Source organism: Haemaphysalis longicornis, unplaced genomic scaffold, assembly GCF_048455015.1.
Source record: "Haemaphysalis longicornis isolate Haplotype H1 unplaced genomic scaffold, Haemaphysalis longicornis Haplotype H1 scaffold_125, whole genome shotgun sequence".
In the NCBI taxonomy this organism is placed as follows: domain Eukaryota; kingdom Metazoa; phylum Arthropoda; class Arachnida; order Ixodida; family Ixodidae; genus Haemaphysalis; species Haemaphysalis longicornis.
Genome location: NW_027526227.1, coordinates 168,497 through 190,886, shown reverse-complemented (window position 1 = coordinate 190,886; position 22,390 = coordinate 168,497).

The window sequence follows — 22,390 nt, the reverse complement described above, 5'->3', positions numbered from 1 at the left end:
TCGCAGGGCAGACCTAGTGCTTTTGCAATAGCAAGGCCGGACGTCCACGGTTATGGAGTTGAGATCACGGTGGAATCTTCTTTTTGAAGTGTGACAATACATTAAAGGAAGGGATGATTTGGTGTGTTAATAGTCAAAGTTTGCAGAACAAATGAACTAGATGCAGCTATGCAGCTTGAGCGTCTGCGAAGAAAGGCAATATATGACTTAGTAGCAAAATAAAATTCAATATTCGGTAGAAACATCTTTCTCTGGTGTAGCCCTTCGAAAGGAGCTGGACTAATCGCAAATTATGGGGTTTAACACGCCGACGTTACATATGGGTAATGCGGAGCAAGGTAATGGAGCACTCTTGGTTACCTTTGACCACGTGCAGCGTCTAAAGTGCACCGAAATCTATATACACCGGCGTTTTCACTAAGCGTCTTTATTTGAAGAGAAGCCACAGCGGCCGGGATCTAACGAGCCTCCTGGGGCTCAACCATGTGGGCCTCGTGCACTGCCGTTTCAAGTAGACACGCGGCGCTACCTAGTAGCGGTGGCGGAGTTTTTTCCAAAGTACAATAAACGTACATGCAGTAGATGCTTGCGATGCCGATATGCACAAAGCAAATGGTTCCCGAGGAGAAATAAAAAAAAGACAGAACGAGAGTTGCATTTCCGCATCCGCACTCTCCTTGGCGTGCGACCGCTGCGAAAAAATGCCCTGCCGGGAAAAGATACAGATAGCCATAAGACAAAAAAAATAAGGAACGCTACGCAATGGCTCAAGAACAAACAAATGGACACACATTAGCCACAACCCGGAGGCTCCTACAAGCAATTTTATTGAACTGATACCTATTGCAAAAACCAATACTCCTAGTGCGAGACCAGTGCACTGGCCGGAACTAGCGACACTCGTGGTGACGATGGGAACGCTGGCACTCATCACTAGCAGCACTCGCAACTCTATCAGTGGTGCTCCAGGCACTGCGCGCAATGGTTCCAGTGCAGTCGGTATCACTAGCAACGCCGTCCAAAGCACTGGCGAGCAGGCGGTCCTGGCAAAAGACACACTGCGCACGCGCCGATATATTCGCCACTATCGGATCAGCTCACTGTGCGCAACGCTGGCTTCTGTCACTAATGTTTGTGGATTTTTAAATACTCTCTTGCGTTAGCAGACTCATTTTCAAAACGGAAGGAAAGAGTGTCTGCCAAAATGATGTTTTCGCATCACATCGAGTTCATGCGTTCGTACTGCCCTGATTGCGCGACCAGAGTGACACTGCGACAATATTAGTAAATTTTATATTTATATTGCACAGAAAAGATCCCTCCTCCACCGAATGAGGGTTTGCGGCTGTGAACTGCAGTTAGGGTTTTTCAGAACTGTCATCAAGCTGCAAACGGAAATAGCACCTATGCTCGCAGATGGTAAACGGGAAACACGCATTACGATCGCACCAATCCATGCCAGGTGAATCTGGGACATGGTTAATGTGTGCGCAATCAATAGCTTGATGCATGGTGTCGACGGTGGATAAAAAGTGCATATGAAGTAATCGTGCATGGTGCAATGTTAATACGAGCGCGCTTGTGTTTCGGATGGCACCGAACAGTCTGTCGACGCGTCGGGTCGTCGGTAATCGATGAAGTAGCGAAAACTGCCCGTACAACATTCGTGCAGTAATGAATGCCCGTCAATTTTGTTAGTATCTACAGCGTAATAAACATAGTAGGACCTATGAAGCCTAAACCACTCCACATAAGCGCTAAATGCAACGTTTTGGCAGTGCTCTTCGGTGACGGCGCTTCCCCGGAGATGCAAGCCTCATATGCATTATCTACCGGCAAGTGTGTATAAAATATAAGTTCAGGCAAATGCACAAGAAGAAGTTTTTAACATAAAGTGCAAAACCAAAGGACGGGAAGCATTATTCCCGCCGTGCGGACTCAGCCGGGCAACGTTTGCAATCGCCTAATCTGCCGGCGGTTGCAGCGCAGTTGCTAGCTGCTCAGGTATTGTGGGTGTTTCAGGACCCTTAATGCGCAACCATAATTCAAGAAATGTTCAATTTAACAGCCAGCAATCCTTTATAGCAGTTAATAATTCGACACGAAAACTGCGCATTGATATTGTATACAAGTTATTTGACACAGTGCTGGCTTTCTACCGTCGCTCCGTGGTTTCGAATGTCGCCTGCGTCATCTCAGCCAAGCGGGTTCAAATATCAGGCGATTTTGTTTTTGTCGAAGGTTTTAAAGTGGCATAATTTGCGTAATCGAATCGCAATTCTCTTTTTGTGTGATGTTTAGCTGCAAAGACCATGTTAGAGAAAATGTCTTTCTAAACAGCGGGGCACAACCACAGGAGTATTGTTTATTTTCCAATGATATGCCGAAGTTCTGACACATCGCAAATGTGTAATATCGTAAAAGTTTTAACGATGTCCAATATACATATATATGATATGTCCGATCTTGTCGTCGAGATTGGATGTAATTTAGATGTAAGGATGTAAGATTGTATGTAAGGCGTTATGTAATTTGTGCGAAATGTTGTAAATGCGGAATGGGACGTCACTGAAACAGGACGCCGAGTCGCTGGAGTACATGCTGTAACAATACGCGTGCGTTCTGCAGTGTGTGTCCTATAGAGCACCACACAAAAATTTACCATGCCGTTGAAGCTGCTCACAATGTAGCAAGCTGTACATCTCATGTGATGCACGCAGCAAAAAATGTATATCGTACACGATTAAGTGTACTATGCATATGATGTCAGCAAAAAACAATTTACCCTTCCATCCCAAAGAAGCGGGGGACAGGCGCGAAAGGGACGCTTTTTCGTGCACTAAGTAAACGTATCCAGGAACGGTCTATAAAGGTATACGGATACGTGATTTTTGAGAGAAAAGTATAGTATTGTAATCCTTGTTCATGATCGATGCGTGAATTTCTACCTAGAACCGCCGCTTTTACGCAATTTTCAACGTACCATTTTAACACAATGATAACTAGGTTCCACGCATGTACAGTCGTCTTACCGAGGACGTGTGTGTTTCGGGATACTTTCTATAGAATAGAGTTACAGCTGTTTTCTGTAATCATACGCACTCCGTGCATGACAGTGCTTCACTGCATAACAGGCAAAGTGGGAAATTCAGCATACAAAGACCAGGCTAGTTACACGGGTATACACGGACTTTCAATTATCCCAAACATTCGGTCGTGTATGACTTGTAGTTTTCGTTTCTGGCACAGCAGGTCCGATGAAACGAGTTCAAGTGGAGCTTGTTGGGCAAAATATTTTTGCTCACGGAGACAAGCAGCAGCAAAACTTCTTACGCTGGAATGTAGTTACACAAACAATGCGTACAACTCTATCAGCTGTAGAACAATCTCCATTATTCCAAATAGTCTTTTTTTTTGCTGGCCACTATGAATCCAAGAGAAATCATTTGTGCACAATTTTAGCTTCCTCTATGCGCTCTATTATGTCCACGCCCTTGGCGATGTGGAGCAATACAATGGTAAACAACAAGATAAATAAACGTTTAGATGCTTTCATTAAAGCTTCCTAACGCGCAAATATGTCCAGAAATATTTGCATGTTGAGCACGGGTTTTTCAACTGCCGGCTCATGCTGCCGAACTGTCGGAAACCTCTGGGTACAGTAATCAAAGATTGCTGGCCGCTTCACGGAATTCTACTAACAGCAGCACCTTCCCCATCCCAGGGCCTCTCTCCCTGCAAGATGTCCAGCTACAAAGGATACTGTGCACGTTTTGGGTGACGTTAACTTACCCGAGAACGTCGCACGTGTCCTCAGCTTCGGTCCAAAGTTCGCTTTCGCCTCTCGTAAGTCCAAGCCTGAACTTCTGGTCCTTGGTTTGGCATGTTGCTAGCACTAGCCAGGACTCTGCGAAAGACAGATGACTGTCAGAGGGGTAGACGTTTTAAGGCAATCTTAACCCTTTGACTGGAATCTTGCCGTGAGTCGGACAAGGGCCTTCAATAAGAATAATTGTTATTCGCTTTTTCCCGCCGACAAACAAGGTGGTTTTCAGGTCTTGCCAAAAGATTTGTATGTTGCTAAAGCTCGTGAAGCGCTGATTCTGGTGTTTGAGCGCCATAAAAAGGTTGTCCTTTCCAAAGGAAAACGCGAGGCGCAGAAGCTATGCAGTTTCATTGGACTGGAAAAACTGGCGCGTTCTTTAGACAAGGCTAAGAATCTAAACCTGGATGTGTTTTTTAGCGTTAGGACGCACAAAGATGACTTGCCTTTCAGGGCCAGCGTTTCTGAGGTCGGAACTTGGCAAAAACAGATTGCTAAGTACTTACAGGATAAGATGGCAATCTTCAACGTCGACGACCCATTCTGGGTTATCAATTGTAATAACATTACTGTCTATCTGAAGCGAAATTTGTACATGAGCTTTTTTGCTTGCTCTATCAACGTAAATGACCTTTATTACTCCCTACCAGATGACGCTGTGCTCACCTGCGCTCGAAAAGATATTGACAAACTTAGCTTTACCTTTTTAAATAACGCAGGAACGACTGCTTGTGGGTTTCTAGAGCTGCTGTCTATGTACCTAAGGTCCGCATATGAGTGTTTTGATGAAGAAACATTCACTCAGAGGAACGGCGTATGTATGAGCTTTTGCATTGCGCCTGTGCTAAGCTATTTATACCTTGCACACCTGGACAGAAAAATTCACGATTCTCCTGATAAAAAGAAGGTGCTGAACGTTTTCTGTTACGTGGATGATTATCTGTTAATATTAGACTGTCCTCCCCACTACTTCGGAGCCCCCGCTGAGCAGGCCGTAGCGCTTGTTAGTGAGCAGCTCCAACCATTAGTTGTTACTAGCGAGCTACCCCACGAAGCCCACATCAGATTTTCAGACCCACATCTTACTTTGCCAACAATCATGTTTGTTGGGCGTGCGCCCCCAGGGCGAACAAACCGCTCCTTCCGTGTGGGTCCGCCCACTCAAAGCTGGTCAAGAGGGTCATTCCCTCCCTATGCGTTAAGAATGCCTTGGCAAAATCCTGCCCGCACTGGATGGCAGCAAACCTCACGCAGCAGGCGGAGCGGTTGTCCACGTCTGGATACCCTTCACCGCTTGTCGTATCGGTTACCGAAAAAGTACTCAAAGAGGCTAAGCTGTGAGCGCGAGGTTTGGCGAGCCCTTCGGGTGCGGTGAATTGCACTCACAACGAAAACGTTGCAGTGATCCCGTACATTCACCTGCTCAGCCATAACTTGAAACGCATCGCCAAGCGAGCAGGGGCCAACGTTGCATTCTCCGCGCTAATAAAGTGTCCAAGTTATCTCGCCAGGCCAACGGCGCAAAAAAAAAGAACGAAGTAGGTGCAAAATAAAAGACTAGAACAGGTTTGTTGCGTGTATAGAAGGGGTGGTTTATAAGATTCCTTTGGAGTGCAAAAATGTGTACATCGGCCAGACTGGCCTATGTATTAGCAATAGGCTTAGGGGCACACGATCAATGTCAATAATTCTTCTAGGAATCTTGGCATACATGGCCATGATTGTGGATGTTTCACTTTTTAAAGAAGATGGAGGTGCTTGCTAGGAGCCATGACCTCCTCCCCCGGAAGATAATAGAGGCAAGGCAAATGGCACGTGCAGGTGGCGACTGCATAAACACTGCATCAATATCTTTACCTTTAAAGAAATCGCATTTCTGGATGACAATTGACCGGTCCGTGCCTGCTTGCGTGTAAAGTAAATATGTGTTTGGTCTTGTATAGCTACTTTGTTGTCGTTCTTTTTCTTTTTCTTTTCCTGTTGGTTCCCACATGCCGATGGATGGAGTATATATGCGCGCGGAAATAAACCCAGTTTGTTAGTACACGCTGTGTGTTGTCTCCCTTCGGTTGTCCCGTCCTTATATGCGCATTTTTATTACATCATGTCTCCATTTGTTGCCTCCCCATCAAAAGTGGCTGCACCAGCTGGTCCCAAACGCGCAACATTGGCCTACACACCACAACACCGTAGCCACTGAGCCACCGCACCAGGTTAAACGTATGTCACAAATCGAGTTCTGGGGTACAAATGAAAATATTAGGCACACGTGTTATCGTCATAATCTATCTGCCTTTTCAAGACTGAAACGAAATCGTCCCTTGTCTAACCCCCGATAAAACACCTTTGTCTGGAAAGGAAATTATATTTAATTAGGGAAGAATTTACAATTCGAGACCTGCCGCTGTTATCCACTTTGTTTTATAGGTACTAACTGACAGCCATTTTCCTCACCTTGAGGTAATATCGTTAAGATTAGACTGAACCTTCGGTTAGATTTATACGCTGCTTACTCGCTGACCACGGAGACATACTTTACTTTTGATCTGATTAGTACAATGGTACAGGAGAAACTTAAGGTGCTGGGGCTCAAAGCGGAGGCGACGCTTTAAGAAGGCTAGCGTTTCATGAAGGGATTAAGTTGCGCTGCCAACATGCTCACTCCAACTAAAATTAGGGCAGTGCGACACTTCGTTGTTTTAAGGCTGGTACCGACTCTCCAGGGGCATATTTATTACTAGGTATTTCTGAGAACGATTTTGCAGCAAGAAAAGGATACGATTTGATTGTGTTATTATTAAGAGGTAGTAGCAATTTCCGACAACAAAACCATTAAATGTGGTTGAGGTCTTGCTGGAGGATTACCGGGTCATAAACGAGAGACCGTCGCAAAAAAGGAACATAACTGGCGTTTCTGCTGGACGAAAAACGGAAACATTTTTGTAGGGAAGGCTGAATCGACCCGTGCTCTCCTGATCGGTTCCCCCGACGACCTTGATAAGACAGAGTAAAATCTTATCCAAAGTTCGACTCTAATATACTATGAACAGCCATAGCTTTTCAATAGAAGAATTTCTTTGTTTTGCAGATAAGAAAAACCATCCGTTTCATTTGTTCACATAAATGCTCAGTCGGCTAGAAATAAAGAAGAATTGAAGCTGTTACTAGGCATAACACCTCCGTTTGATGTTATCATGTTAACGGAGACATGATATCGAAGCGAACAAGAAGTGTTAAAACTAAATAGATATACGTCTTATTTTTTATACAGTAACTCTAAACAAGGAGGGGGCGTTGCAATCCTGACGAAGAACATTTTTTCTTGCTCCATAGTCACTAGCTTTTCAATATTAGCCCCCGACTACGAAATGTCAACGCTGAAAAGCGACACTAATATTTTCAGTGGGATGTATTGCCCTCCTAAAGGGGCACTTTCGGATTTCATTGCGTTTGTCGAAAGATATTTAAACTGAATAAACGAAAGCAATTACTATGTATCCGTAGCGGGCGATCTTAATATTGACTTCTTACAGCACTCGTCGGTTCAAGGAGAAGTTATGAGAAATATTGAGGCAAATTGTTGTAAAAATGCAATTCACCTAGTGACACGTGTTACATCTAGAACGGTTACATCAATCGATGTCTTTATTACGAATTCTCAAAGAGAAAAACATAGCGCCGGTGTTATTGGTTACCACGTGAGTGATCACCTCCCTATCTTCCTTGTGCTAGATAACCTAAAGCCCACTAGTCTCTTGAAGAAGCCTGTACCAGCTGTAACTTTACGTGATATAATCCTACTACACTAGAGCGTTTCAGCACAGAACTTCTGCGATTTGATTCAACAGAGGTTTTCCAAACCTTGAATCCACAAGAAGCTTACAGCAGTTTTCAAGAAGCCTTCAAAGCGATATATTTTAGATGCTTCCCCCCGAAAAGTAAGAAAACCGCCTGGAAAAGCACGAAAACCATGGATAGCGAAAGAGTGCTTGAAAGGAATTTGAAAAAAAATAAACTTTTTCAAAGATTTCTTAAAACAAAAAATCCATCCGTTTTTCAGAGATTTAAGCAACATTGAAACAAGTTAAATAGCCTCCTTCGTGATGCAAAAAACAACGATATCAGTATAATCTCTTTATTCCTGAAGTACTGAAAAGGTCTGATATTGTATGGAAAAGGTCAAACTCTGTACTTGGCCGAACGGCGCTTAATGAATCAGTATCCGTATTTGCTTCTAATGGCGTCGACCTTGCAGGGGAAGAATTAGCTGATGCCTTCAATATTTTTTTGTTTCAGTAGCAAACAGTAGTTATACCCCAGGTGTACTGAGTATTTAAAGCCACAAGTGACAGAGAGCGCATTTATAACACCTCCCTCAGCGCATGAAATACCAACCAATATATGTCTTATAAAATAGCAAATGTTCTGACATCATGAGGGCCTACAAATTCTGCCAGTTAAATATTTCATAAATATAATCTCTCCAATTCTCGAACCTATAGTGAACTGCACTTTTGCAGAAGGCGTTTTTCCTAAGAAACTGCAATTAGCCAAAGTTGCCGTAATATTTAAGGATGGCGACACTAACAGTTTCCAAAACGACCATCCTAATTCCATTCTACCGGTTTTTTCTAAGTGTGTTGAGAAACCTATACTCATCCGCATCACGAATTTTTCAGATGAACGCAACCTCATAAGAGAGTGCCAATTTGGTTTTAGAAAGGGACGTTCAACTGAGACAGGTCTGTTGACTCAGAAAGACAATATTTTGGAATCATTTGAAAACGAACATTACACATTAGGTATATTTGTTGACTGTTCTGAGGCTTTATATTGCGTTAACTACGAGATTTTACTAGAAAATGTGGGGTGCTACGGTTTGAGAGGAATATTTCAAAAACTAATTGAATCTTACTTTGCACATTGCTATCATCAGGTGACAATTATTGGTGTTGCTTGTGAATTAAAATTAAGGCTTGTAAACACTGGAGTGCCAGAGGGCAGTATATTGGGTCCATTGATTTTTAATTTTTATATCAACGATGTTGTTAATATTGACGTAGAAACCAAATTTGTCTTTTATGCGGACGAAATGAGCCTCTTTCTTACAGGAAAACACCTCGGCAACCTTATAGAAACCGGTAATGCGCTGCTAAATAAATTGGATGCTTGGAGTAAAGCCAATTCCTTGACCATAAATGAAAAGAAAACGTAGGCTATTGTGTTCCGTGCTACGCGAAAACCTGCAAGGATTGATGTCGAGGTGAGACTTGGGTCAAAAAAGATTGAGTTTGTTCGGGTAGTAAAAAGTCTTGGGGTACTTCTAAAAGAGCACATGTCTTGGAACGACCAATTAGAGGCTGTTTTCAACAGACTGTGTAAAGCAGTAGGTAGTAAATTTGTTTCCCTGAAAAAATAAAGCTGTTACTTTATGACTCCCTTTTTTACCACGCCTAACGTACTCATATATGGTTTGGGGTACAACAACGAAAAGCAACATAGAAAAATTGTTAAGAATTCAAAACAAAGCAGTTCGTACAATTGGTAATGCCGCGTATGACGCCCATACGGAACCTAATTTCAAGTACTTGAACCTACTACCTGAAGCGGAACTTTACCACTCCACACTTTTAAAACGACACCAACTAGCTCTTAAGAATAATGACGCGTTCATGATACAACATTCCGGGCTGAAGGCAAAAGAACAAGTGCGAGAGTTGCGCGTAAATGACCTTTGGGAAATTCCAAGAGTTAGAAAAAACTATGGGTACGAAAGAATTCCCTATCAATTACCTGCTGTAAGGAAAAGATCCAAGTTTCGTTTTTTTTTCCCTTGTGTGTTGTGTTGTTTTTTAATTATTACACTGTGACATGGGCCGTGAGTGAACTCGAGCTACCAGTGCAAAACGGAAGAGAAGACGACGGGCTGTGGGCAGGTGGCGCGACAGCTGGACAAAAATCGAGGGAAGAGAACGAAGCCGGGACAGCTACGAGAGGAACGTGTGAAGGGGCTTGTGCCACGGAACCACGGGCTGGGCGACTTTCCAGAGGAAAAGCTGCTGTGTCGTTCCTGCTGCGAGCCTTCACCCAGGGCGTGCCTACCTCATCCGGTCCTGGTGGCTTGTTCCAGGACCAAGGGGCGGATTGTCGAGTGGCTCCTGCCAGTGCGCAGTTGCCGAGTGCGGGCCTTGGCTGACGCTACCGAGGCGCTCATCTCCGGGTTGGCTCGTGGGACGTGGTCATCGCGAGCTCAGCTGGGATCAGACATCGGTGCGCTGTCCCGTGGCAAGCGCCGCACACGGTAGAGCAGCTGTGTGCCGGCGACGATCCAGTTGCAGCAGTCGTGCCACCCCTGCCCTCGCTCACTTCGACGGCCACACCAACGGACGACGACAAACCTGAGAAGGCGTCGGGACCTGTCCGTGAGACGACGCCTTTAATATTCTGAACCCTACTCGCGAGGAACGTTGGTGTGGGGCAGAACAGACAGTAGCTCGAGAATGGCCGAACTGTTTTAAATGCATAGCATTTTAGTAACTCACAATGTCACGCGGCGTTGGCGTGCCTTGTCGTAGTCCGCATGCGCGTCTTGTCGTAGTCCGCATGCGCGCCTTGTCGTAGTCCGCAGCCAGGAAGAAATAAAATAACAGTTTCCGGCGCCCGGTTTCGAACCCATGACGCCGCGGGCGGAACGCAAGGTGCCCGGCGCCCTACCGACCGAGCCACGAAACCGACCCACATTTCGACGCACCGAACGCGCCTTATATCCTTCACTCATTTCTCGTTTGTTTCGAAAGCGCCACAAGTTGTCCCGCGCCTCCAAAAGATGGCGACACGGGTCCCGCAATCAAGAGATACGACTTGCCGGCGCACCCCCTCGGAAATGCTGTGCATTTGATCGTGCCCCTCGCGAGGGGGATGTCTTTTTTGTTCTAATCTCCTGCCAGGCCTCGTCGTTCGCCAATTAGCGCTGTTCGTCTTGAGACGGTACAAGAGGGCGGATAGCTGCACTCGAATAAAAAACGAACTTCGGTGGAAACTGCTTTCCTCGAACCGACAAAAACTGCGGTCAAAGTTTTTTGCTCAACAGATGTTTAATGCGGAACTTTTTTGGGGTCACTTGTCATGTGAGACTGACGCGAAATGACGATGTACTTTGTTTTCCCGCTCCCGTAACTCAGGACTTGTGGAACAGATAAACATCTGATTTTCTTTTTCCCTCTTCACAACGTCCCTGTCGCCTCCTTTCTCGTCCGACAGCACACGAAAGCGTGACGAACGTCCATTCACCATCCCACCTGCCCTGTTAAATACTATTGATTCGTCTTGTAGCAATGTATAAGCGCTTATTTTACTCATCAAAGAGCGTTTGTTGCTGTTTTGTGTGCATTTTACTTGTTTGCATTCGGCTGCTTGCTTGTTCAGTATCTTTTTGTATTGATTTTTTTTTGTATTGATTTGCGCGAAAGTGATTTGCTTGTTGTTTTTCGTGCAAGAATAAAAATCAAATTAAATCAAAATCACTATCAAAGTTGCAGTTCCGTGGATTGTGTACTCATCTGCAAATGTGCGAAATTTTCCAGGTACGCTGAGAAGTATGAATGAATAATGTAAATAAAATAGTGGCGAGAAGCGAACCTTGAGGTCAGCCTGATCTTTGATACTGATAAATGTTATTGAATTGCACTAAACAATATCGGTTATTTAAAACTCGTTGACCCAATTTAGTACGTTTGGGTGGAGGTATAACAAAGATAATTGAGGTCTGTGTCTTCGTGGGGGACTGCGTCGAATGCTTCAATGTAATATAAAAAGCTCGCCTCACTTTTTTTGCTAGTTGCTATTGAAGCTACATAGAGGTCGTGAAAAAGGGGTTTTTAGTTGCGTCTTGCAAAACAATTATTTCCAAAACCATGTTGGCGGAGCTAACATAAGTTTATAAAGCCTTGAAAGTTCCCAATCTGAGAGTAGATGACATGTTGCATGATTTCGGTCGGGACAATTTTTAGAAAATTTCTCGGTACACTATTCCAGATATGTTATAACCTAGAGTGCAGAAGGCATGACCTGAAGCATTTTAAGTCTTCTCGAGAAATGCTCGTGGGGTGCGACTGTTCATTTATCAACCAATGGAATGAGGAGATGGCACCATTAAAAGCTTACACTCTTGAATGATTTAATAAGCGTCACCTCATGAAGAGAGGTCAATATCTGGGAGAACATTTCCAATATGGTATATCTCAAAATTTCCGGGGCGGAACGGAAAAGAGCGGTAGACTTCGTAGTGAATACAGACGGAAACGTGGTGCAAACCATTGGCGCTGTGATGAGTAAAGCGAAGTTTTTCAATCCTAACTAATGGCATCCCTTCTTGCGGAAAACGCAGTAAAATACAGCAAATTTGTCACAGTGCGTTTCACAAAATGATGGTGGTGAGAAGGTAAGGCCTATCAAGTGCCTCAACAAAACACAGTCCGCGTGGTCGGAATTGAACCTGAATTCCTTGCGTTATAGAGCCGACGCCAAACGGAATGTGCCAGTCTAACACGGTAGAAAGTCTGGATTTCGGGCTGAACATGGCTAAGGTTGCATGTGAGAAACGTTGGTGTTACGTCTATCTTTCTCTTAAGAAATAAACTCTCACTTTTCTGTCGGCGCATCACCTGATTCGTTAATAAGGCTTATTATGCAACAGAATTGTGGGCGTACAACGTACCAATATTTGTGCGCGTTATCACTTATTCTGCATCGCAGGTCTTGGTTCAAAAATGTGTAGTGCGCGCGAGAAATAGCGCCAGTATTTTATTGTTTCGCCGTGTAGCATTTCGACAAAGCTTCGCGCGCTACGTTTGCATCCCCTGCATTCACAAAGACCTTTTTTGTCGGCTAATCTGTCCATTTCGTTAGTAATACCATGCTTCGGTGGCGCACGGAATGACACATTGTGGCAAATGTGTTGTCAGTTCACTTCGCGTATAAAGATCGCCAAGTTATCCTGCATTGATCAAGCATACACTTTATTGGCGAACGCCGTAATGAGCTTCATAGCTCGTTATTCATGGCTGCGTAATTTTTTTTATCGTATCAGGCAAATGTTTCTCTTTCGGGTGGTCTTCTCACTAAACTGGGACAACAAATGCGCAATGTATTATTTTGTGATAAAAAAAGCCTTGTAGATATAAAACTGAAGCCAAGCAGTCAGGATGTTACGTTTACTAATAATCTATGGTGTTTGTACAATCACCTACAATGCTTGCGGGCTCTGATGTTAGTTAAGTTGTGTTGAAAGGTAAGCACATGTTTACAAAAACTCTAATTTCATACCAGTTATGGATGCGGGTGTCCAGCTATTCTAGTAAATTTAAAAAGCATGTATCCATCCATCAAATGACGACGATGCTTCAATGCGATGCTTGCTCGTGAGAGATTCTTTCGCTATGTAGGTTTTCCAAATCTATTCGACCATATCGAGGTGGAGGGATGGGATGGACACCGGCTTCATAACGCGATTGACACGGGTTAAGATCCGGCCACGGAAAGTGTTTTCTTCTTTCATTTCGGCGTTTTCGTGCTCCACACGTCCGGAGTAAGAAAACTAAAGCTTGGCTTTAGGATATAAAACGCCCCAAAAATGCAGTGGACGGTAGTTATTGTGCTGATATTATCGTTAGACGACGTGACAACCTTGGAATTCTGTTCGGTGCCATGTGGAAAAACACCGAGTACTACTGTTTGAGAGAATGCGCGGAAATTAGCCGCAAAACTACAATGTCTTATCAAAACTTCACAACGCAAAAGAATATCTCTGGGCCAGCAGAGATTAGCCCACTGCACCCGTTCTGGCGATAACGGTAGGTAGTGAAAAACGGCAATTCTTGTTGATGCAAAAGCACTACAGTGTCTGTTAGTTATTCCGTAAGCAATGTTGTGTCAGTATTATTATATTTCTAGTGACAGACGTGTGAACGGTAAACTTTATTGGAGGCACGAGTAGAATGTTGCGAACTGTTCTTGATACGTCAGAAAAATAAATATCATTTTGAAATTGGATAAGGAGGTCTCGGTGTTTTTATGTTTGTGACAGTGTTCCCTACATTACTTCTTTATTAGTTGTTTGTGGTAAAGAATGTAGCTTTCAGTAGTCATGTTCAAGGTTTTGAAGTGTAGTACCGCTTCTGTAGTTTTAAAGTTCTGCATAGCAACACACCTATACGATGGCGGACAACGCATAACAAAAGAAAAAATCTTCACATGTCAATAAACTTCGAACCTTTGAACTTTTTATCGGTTACATTAACGTTGGGTTTTAGCTCTGCGTATCGAGAAATTGATGATGATATGGCAACATCAATCATTTGTATTGCGTCCGATACGACGCCGGCTATTTATTTCCTCCGGTTGACTTTTGTTTTCAAAAACTCAAGCGAAGGGTTATAATAACAATTTCTCTTTCATGGTATCTCCGAAAGCAGTTTTCCAGAACCAGCGGTAGAGGGTCACAAAGAAGAAACCCTGCCATAAACGACAATACTGACAAAAGCTACCACAACTGCAGTCAGACGTACACACGAGAGCTACTACACCTACTTTGCCTACACCTACTCAGTCGGCCAAGGGTCCCCATATCTCTATACAAAGACCTAAATAACGAATCCAAAACCCCATACGCAGGTACAGCAACGTGCTGATGTCACAGAAGCCGAAGGAATACTCCAACCGCAACGAGCACCCAACTACAGCGCCCGTCTACTAGTCTGTGCGCCTGCGGACTTACAGGCAACTAACAGGGCCACACAGGCAACTAACAGGGCCACACACCCGTTCCCTCAGTGAAAGAAGCCGTACTTTCAATGTAGTTTAAATGCATTTGACATGTATTACCTTACATATATCCCACCTTTCATGTATTACACGTAATAAAATAATTACGTAACGTTTTCTACATTCTCGTTGCGTTTTGAATACCTTAAAAACGTACTCCATTTGCATGGCGCCAATGCAATACGCGTGGGACTGAAATATTTATTCAATATATTTTAAGTAATTAAAAGTACACAGACAATATTATGTTAAATAAGAACTAAATGTGCTTCTAACGCCATTTAAAGCCCAGAAATACTCCATAAACACATTCAGAATGTGTTGGTAGTGCATACCAACTACAAACCGAAAATATTCTAGAAAATGCTACTGTAATGAGTAATAAGCACGATTAATTACCTTCCTAGGTCGCCAATTGCACGGAACTTTCGCCTAAATGCTGCAATGGCTACCAATTATGCAGTAGTTTTTAGGCGTAAAGTTCTTTTAAAATGAAAACGTGAGCGTTGGATAGGGTAGATGAATTTACACCGTGGTAAAACGCATGTGCTCAACTCCACTGGCAATAAAAGAAACTACCGGTAGCTCAGTTGCAAACGCGCTGCTCTTCTGAGCACGAGGTCATATATTCAATCTCCGGTAGGGGTGCGTCTTTTTAAGAGGAGGTGAACAATGTACATTGCTGTATGCCCCGGTATATATAAGCAAGTATGAAGGTTGCCCTCGCGGTTTTATTTGTTATGCAGTAGTTCACAGTGGTTAACCTGGTGTAGAATTTATTCCCGGTAGGTAACATTTTCTCTTATTCTTTAACTGTGCAGATAGTTTGATTGGTTCTAATAAAAGTACCTTCTTGTGTTTGAATACGAATGACACTAGAAGAATGCTAAATACAGTATTATGTTGCTACCTGGAACTCGGATATGTCGAAATGTCCATTAATTCGAAAGTTTTTCTCGCAGTTCAGGTACCTCCCATGAGCACTTTGTACTTGGTACCCTTCATGTTCGAACGTTTTTTTCAGGGGACCATGGATATTATGAAATGTTGAAAAAGAAGACACAAGGCAAAGCTCGCTATGGGCTGTTCATCAGGTCTCCCTGCAGTCTTAGCTCCCACTACGCACCGAACACGGCCGTTAACATCACATTTACACCGAGTCATCATCATCATCACCATCATCACCAGCCTATCTACGCCCACTGCAAGGCAAAGGCCTCTCCCATTATTCTCCAATTACCTCGGTCCTGTGCCAACTGTGACCAATTTATCCCCGCAAACTTCTTGATCTCATCTGCCCATCTAACTTTCTGCCGCCCCCTGCAACGCTTGCCTTCTCTAGGGATCCACTCTGTTACCCTTAATGACCAGCGGTTATCTTACCTTCGCATTACATGCCCTGCCCACGTCCATTTCTTTTTCTTAATTTCTACTAATATGTCTTTAACACCAGTTTGCTCCCTGACCCACTCCGCTCTCTTCTTGTCCCTTAATGTTACACCTATCATTTTCCGCTCCATTGCCCGCTGAGTCGTTCTCAATTTAAGTTGAACCCTCTTAGTGAGCCTCCAAGTTTCTGTTCCGTAGGTGAGTACCGGTAAGATGCAGCTGTCATACACTTTCTTCTTCAGCGACAATGGTAGGCTGCTATTCATTATCTGAGCATGTCTGCCATATGCACCCCACCCCATTCTGATCCTTCTAATTATCTCTGCCTCATGGTTGGGATCTGGGGTCAGTAGATATATTCGCTTACCACTTCCACTGCCTCGCCACCTATCTCAAACTGCTGTGCTGTCCCGAGGTTATTGATCATTATTTAGTTTTCTGCATATTAATTTTCAGGCCCACGGTTCTACTCTGTTCGCCCAGTGCGGAAAGCATGCTTTGCAATTCGTCCCCCGAGTTACTTAGCAAGGCAACGTCATCAGCAAATCTGAGGTTACTGAGGTATTCTTCATTCACCCTTACTCCCACCTGTTCCCAATCCAACGTTCTGAATACTTCTTGTAAGCATGCTGTGAATAACATTGGAGAGATTGTGTCTCCTTGTCTGACACCCTTCCTTATAGGTATTTTACTGCTCTCCCTATGGAGGATGATGGTAGCTGTAGACCCATTGTAGATATCCTCTGGTATTCTTAGATAATGCTCATCTACCCCCTGGTTCCGTAATGCCTGAATGACTGCTAGGGTTTCGACTGAGTCAAATGCTTTCTCATATTCTATGAAGGCTATATATAGGGATTCAGTATACTCAGCGCACTTCTCTATCACCTGATTGATCGTTTGAATATGGTCCATTGTTGAGTAACCTTTACGGAACCCTGCTTGTTCTTTAGGTTGACAGAAATCTAAGGTTGCAGAGATTCGGTTACACCGAGTACGTGTTGTAAAAGGCCGATATCGACGTTACCGAAGTGATGTCTGAAGCCACCAACATCGATGAAATAGCTATGGACAACGCAACTGATCATGCAGACGACTAGGAGCCTCGACTCTCGAGACATGCACACAACGACGGAACCACAAACGTGCTGCGCCAGCTTTGCAACAAGGCAGAATGTAGCGGTGGCGACCAACACTTTTTGCGATGCGCTGAGCAGCTCGAGAACGCTTTTATGGTACCACATGCCAACACGAAGAAATAAACATTATGCAAGGGTTCCATTCGCAATATTAAAAAAATGTTTTTCCTGTGAAAAAATTTGCTTTATTAAAAATAAATGTCCCTGACCAGAGGAGCATTTGTTACCTGGACTACCTGTTATTTTAAGGACGTGGCGATGAGTTTTTGGTATTTTGTTTAACACAAAACTCTGCTTATCTCAACATTGTCAGCATATTTTTCGACTTAGAGATAGCGAGGGATTAGGGTATATTCTAACGAATCCACACTTCATCTTAAGGGTCCCTTGCTAGTGCAGCCCCAAGTAGAATATATTTCGTAACTATGCCTCGGCAAGAAAGTTGAAGGCAGCTTATCGCATGACAGCGGTGATGAAAGAAAGCATATTGTGCAAGTCTATTTTAAGGCCCAATAGAAAACGAAGGTCTACTTCCGCGCGCAACATAGAACAATGATATAGAACAAAGTGCTCACCAACAGCACTACGCCTTTTCTGTCATGCCATGTGTACATCAGGGATTATAAGGCACACAAACAGACAACATTCAAGGCAGAGTAGTAAAAAGTAAAGAGTTAATTGGTAAACATTTTGTACAAGTTATAGAAAAGGTCAGTGCCAACCAACTAGGCAAAAAATTATTTGTGAACAAAATATATGTGACCGTGTGAATAGTATGCACAAGTTAACGTCGACATGCATGAATAGGGCGCTCCTTTTGGTGTAAGACGCACGAGAACATATAGAAAGGGGAAAGGTGAAGACTCCACTACAACCGTAACATAAATATTAAAACTGCCGAAGAGCGGCTCAATGGAGCAGAGTCATCACAAAAAAAGCTGATCATTCTTTTATAAGTATATGCAAAACAGTAAAGGGAAATGTGCCTTCACAGGAGCATTTGAATGTATATTGTGTATCGATGGTAACATGCACACCGCTATTCATTATTTCGTCGGTAAGGCTCCGTTAGACGCATCAACATTAGACACTTAATTACACCCGGCGGAGCATTGCGTAAATTCGACTGAAACCACAGGTGATCGCAAGCCGTGCGAAAGAAACCGGAGAGGTTGTCAGCCAATCGTAAAGACACGGTCCGCTACAGCGAAAGGACTATGAGTTGCAGTTCGGCAACAATTTCGTGGGTGTGCTTGGCGAGCGACATCCTTCTTGCGAGTGACATCCTGCTGGCGGGAGGCTTCCGGAAAAGGTGAGACTGCATTGGTCCTTCTCCACGACGTGTTCGTCATACGCTTGCGTTGTGACAAGCTCAGTTCGTTGAACTCGGCAGCAGCGTTCCTCAAGCTGGGCGGCATTTCCCATAGGCAGCGGATGGATCAACACAGCAGCTTCCGCTACTATTTATTAAGGCGCCAACTATCAGCGTTCATTAGCGTCATGACGTACTACTTCGGTTCACCTCTCCTAGACGGCAGCACCATCTAATGGAGAAATTAGAGGCAAGGACATAAGGCGTGTTCCTACTGCGGACCGGCCATGACATTTTGGCTCAGCTGGCAGAGTGCTTCACTCCTCCAGTTGCGGCCACTCTGATCGTGGGCTCCAATCCTAGCGGCGTCGCGCCAATTGAACTTTTTAGATGATGTCGTTTCCGGGACAGATATGACATCGATAAGGTTTGTGCACCCCGGTATAAAACACTTTCTTGGTAAAATGTCAATAGAATTTTAATACAGGCCGTTAAACTCAATTTGGCATCAGATGGCTGCTGCTGGCCCAGCGTTGCATCATTTTAACTAACAATAATTTATTAAATATTTATATAACCTTGTATTCTTTTGAACAGGATTACGTTTCAGTCAAATGTGAGCACGCAGTGCTTGTAAAGTGACCAGGAAATAGGGGAAACAAAGCATTAACATTATATATCATGAAAAGTAGCATGATGCTTTTTTGCGTATATACATTGAACACTTCTCAGTAAATGAAACGAAACAAAGTATAAAACACACACAGAAAAGGGGTGTCTTTCTGCTGCCTAACAAACATCATGTTTTTTAATTATTTAGGGTAACTAAAAAAAACTTAAGGTTACAAAACTCGTATTAAAGCCGTACTCGACTGGCCCACTCACTTACAGGAGTATCATTCAATAGGGACATGATTATAAACAAGTTGAAGAAAAAGCTGACGAACAAATTCCCCACTGTCAATGGCATTACCGACTCAGTGTTTATTAAACCAGCACAACATTTTCTAATTGCTTTGTTCAATTTTGTGTTCGTGTTTATCGTACAGTATTCGCGACTGGTTAAGTTGAATACTTCAGGAACATAGTAGTTCGGCATTCGTTTTGAATAGATGATCCACGGTTGTCGTTTCGCGTTCAGTATTCGTTTTATAGTTACTGTACACTCGTAGTTTTAGGTTCGGAGTACCTTAGGGCCGCACAAGGTGCGTCCGCGTACATGCGAATAGCATTTACAATCGCAAAAATCACACACGCACCTGCAGAATTCGAGCCTGTGTCTGGTAGACCAGACCGAGCTAGTGTCAGTCGTCTTACCCGTTGGGCTACGACCGTTTTTTTTTTCTTTAATACCTTTTTTTCGCACATGATAGACGTCCCCTATTGATTAAAAACCGTCAGCCTAACTTCAGCTGGTGGAAAAACGTGAACATCACAAGTAAACAGTTCTAGTGCACGTAGCCTTTCAAATCGGGCGTCTGCAACTTGTGCACTTCAAAGAGCAAACTAATACTTTGTGAGAAGTATTTGCTCACAGTGAGGGCATGAGGCATGAGGCGCACCTCCATCCTCCACCTCCAAATGGCATGCAATCCTAGAGCCACGTTGAGGTCACATGGCACATTGTTGTCATTAGGTACGGAAAGAAATCGTACGCCTTCGTGTGAAAAGGGTAGGCCTATCTTTAAGGTCCTTTGTAACACAGCCAATAAAAAAATGGCGTCCCAGCACTCCGCGATAATGTGCTCAACAGTTTCCGGTTTGTTGCATACAGTGCAAGTTCATAGGACCACCGACAAACAAGCCTTTGTCCTGCATCCACATCTTAACGGGAAGACTACAAGTGTGTACTTTAAAGAAAAAGGTTTTCAGAGATGTTGGGACGGCCATATTTTTAAACACGAGATAACACGTCCTGGCAAAGAACAGATCTATACACTTATCTGTAAAGTGGCACCGGTAACAACACATCACTCAAGTCTTCAGTAAGTGCCTTTCTTGACACAGTTACTAGGTACTCCAATAAAACCATGCTTCTAGAAACCTGAAAGAGTCTACAACCTCTTTCATATAGCCTTTAGGGCTACTACAGCTTTCGTTTGCGGACGGGAATATAAACGTTGGCAAAGGTTTTGAAGGTACACTTTGTAACAATGTTCGCAGAAAAGGGTCATTCGTATTCCATAAAAACAAAAACCGGTTAACAAGCTGACGAATATAAAAGTGGCACAACCTAACCCCGCCTTCCTTAACCCGCCATAAAACATTGATTCTACTCGAACGCTCCCAAACTGAAGACAAAATCAACACGGCAAGCACACGATAAATTTTCTGAACTTGAACTCGCGAACAGTGAAGGATCTCTCAATCACGTACCACAGCTTTGCTACAAGAAAGAGGTTGCAACCTGTGGCACGTGCAAAAACAGACAAAGCTCGACCTCCCCACTTGGTTGTCACTTCGCGCAGCCTTACCGTTTCGGATTCTCAGTATTCGCTGCTATCCTGATAGCTGTCCAGGGGAACTCCGAGATAACGCACTAGTGTGCGTGACCAAGACACATTATCAAACACCACTGCTTCTGCCACCCACTCCCCATGAAAAAACTCCACACACTGCACCCAATTAACAGACTCTTTGTAACGCGACAAAATTACTTGGTTATCATTATTGCTTTGCTGATGCTCTCCTTGTCCTCACAGAATCCCGCCACGTCATCCGCATATGTTAATAGTCTCACCTCACTCGAGGGGAGACGAAACCCGCGTATACCACCATCATTAAATATGCGAAAATAAAAAGATTCCATAAAATGCACAACAAGGGAGAGGCAGGGAATCCCTCTCTCACGGAAGATAAAATGGAAATCCTTTTTGATACATGCTTGTTTACAAGCAGTTTTGTGAAACATTCACGATACGCCACACATACACTCTTCTTCACAACCTCCGCAACATTAAGATAGTCCAAAACGCAAAACAATATTTCGTGACGCACTTTATCAAAGGTCTTCACATAATCAATATGAAGCATTGCTACTCTTCTACAAAATACGTCACAACACTGGAAAACACTGCGTGCGACACGAACATTGTTTAGTATGCTTCTACCTCGTATGCCACATGTCTGGTGCGGCCCTACTAGTGCTGTTATTATTCCTTGTAATCTATTTGCTGCAATCTTCATCATTCTTTGTAGTCTGTATTGGCTAAGTCGATTGGCCTGTACCCAGTTACAGACTGAAGTTTTGCCCTGTCATCTGACTTCGGAATTAAGGTATGCGTTCGCGAAAAAGAAAGCGGCAGAGCGCCCGCCTCGAGCGCTTCACATAACACCTTATACAAAAATCGTGCTAGGGTGTTTGACAACCTCTCGTAAAAAGCGGCACCCAAGCCGTCCGGGCCAGGAGATTTGCATCCCTTTAAATTTCCTATGGGTTCTCTAATTCGCCTAACATTATGGGATCTTCTAATGTATTTTTAACATCGTCATCTAAGCGTGGCACGAAGCGAAGAAAGTCTTGTTGGCAGTCTTCGACATTGGGAACCGCCGGGCTGAAGAGTGTAGTGTAATGTTGTACAAAAGCATCTTCTTGAAACTTTTTTATCTCGGGAAAGCTGTCCCCCTACAAGGATTTCATTATTCCTGTCGGCTCTATACTAACCCGCGTCATCAATTCACGCTCGTTCCGTAGGCGCTTTGCGCACCAAATAGTCTTCAGCTGTCGCTCGCATGGTCATCCCCCTATATTTTTGGTAATCTATTGCTTCTATCTTGTTCTTCATTGTCCTTATGTCATCGCCCAAAGCGCCAGGTGTTTCTTATTCCAGCCTGAGCATCTCCCCCAAATTACGCTTCAGGTTACTTTCGGCTCCCTTCTCTTTCCTTCTGAGTACAGCCCCCTTC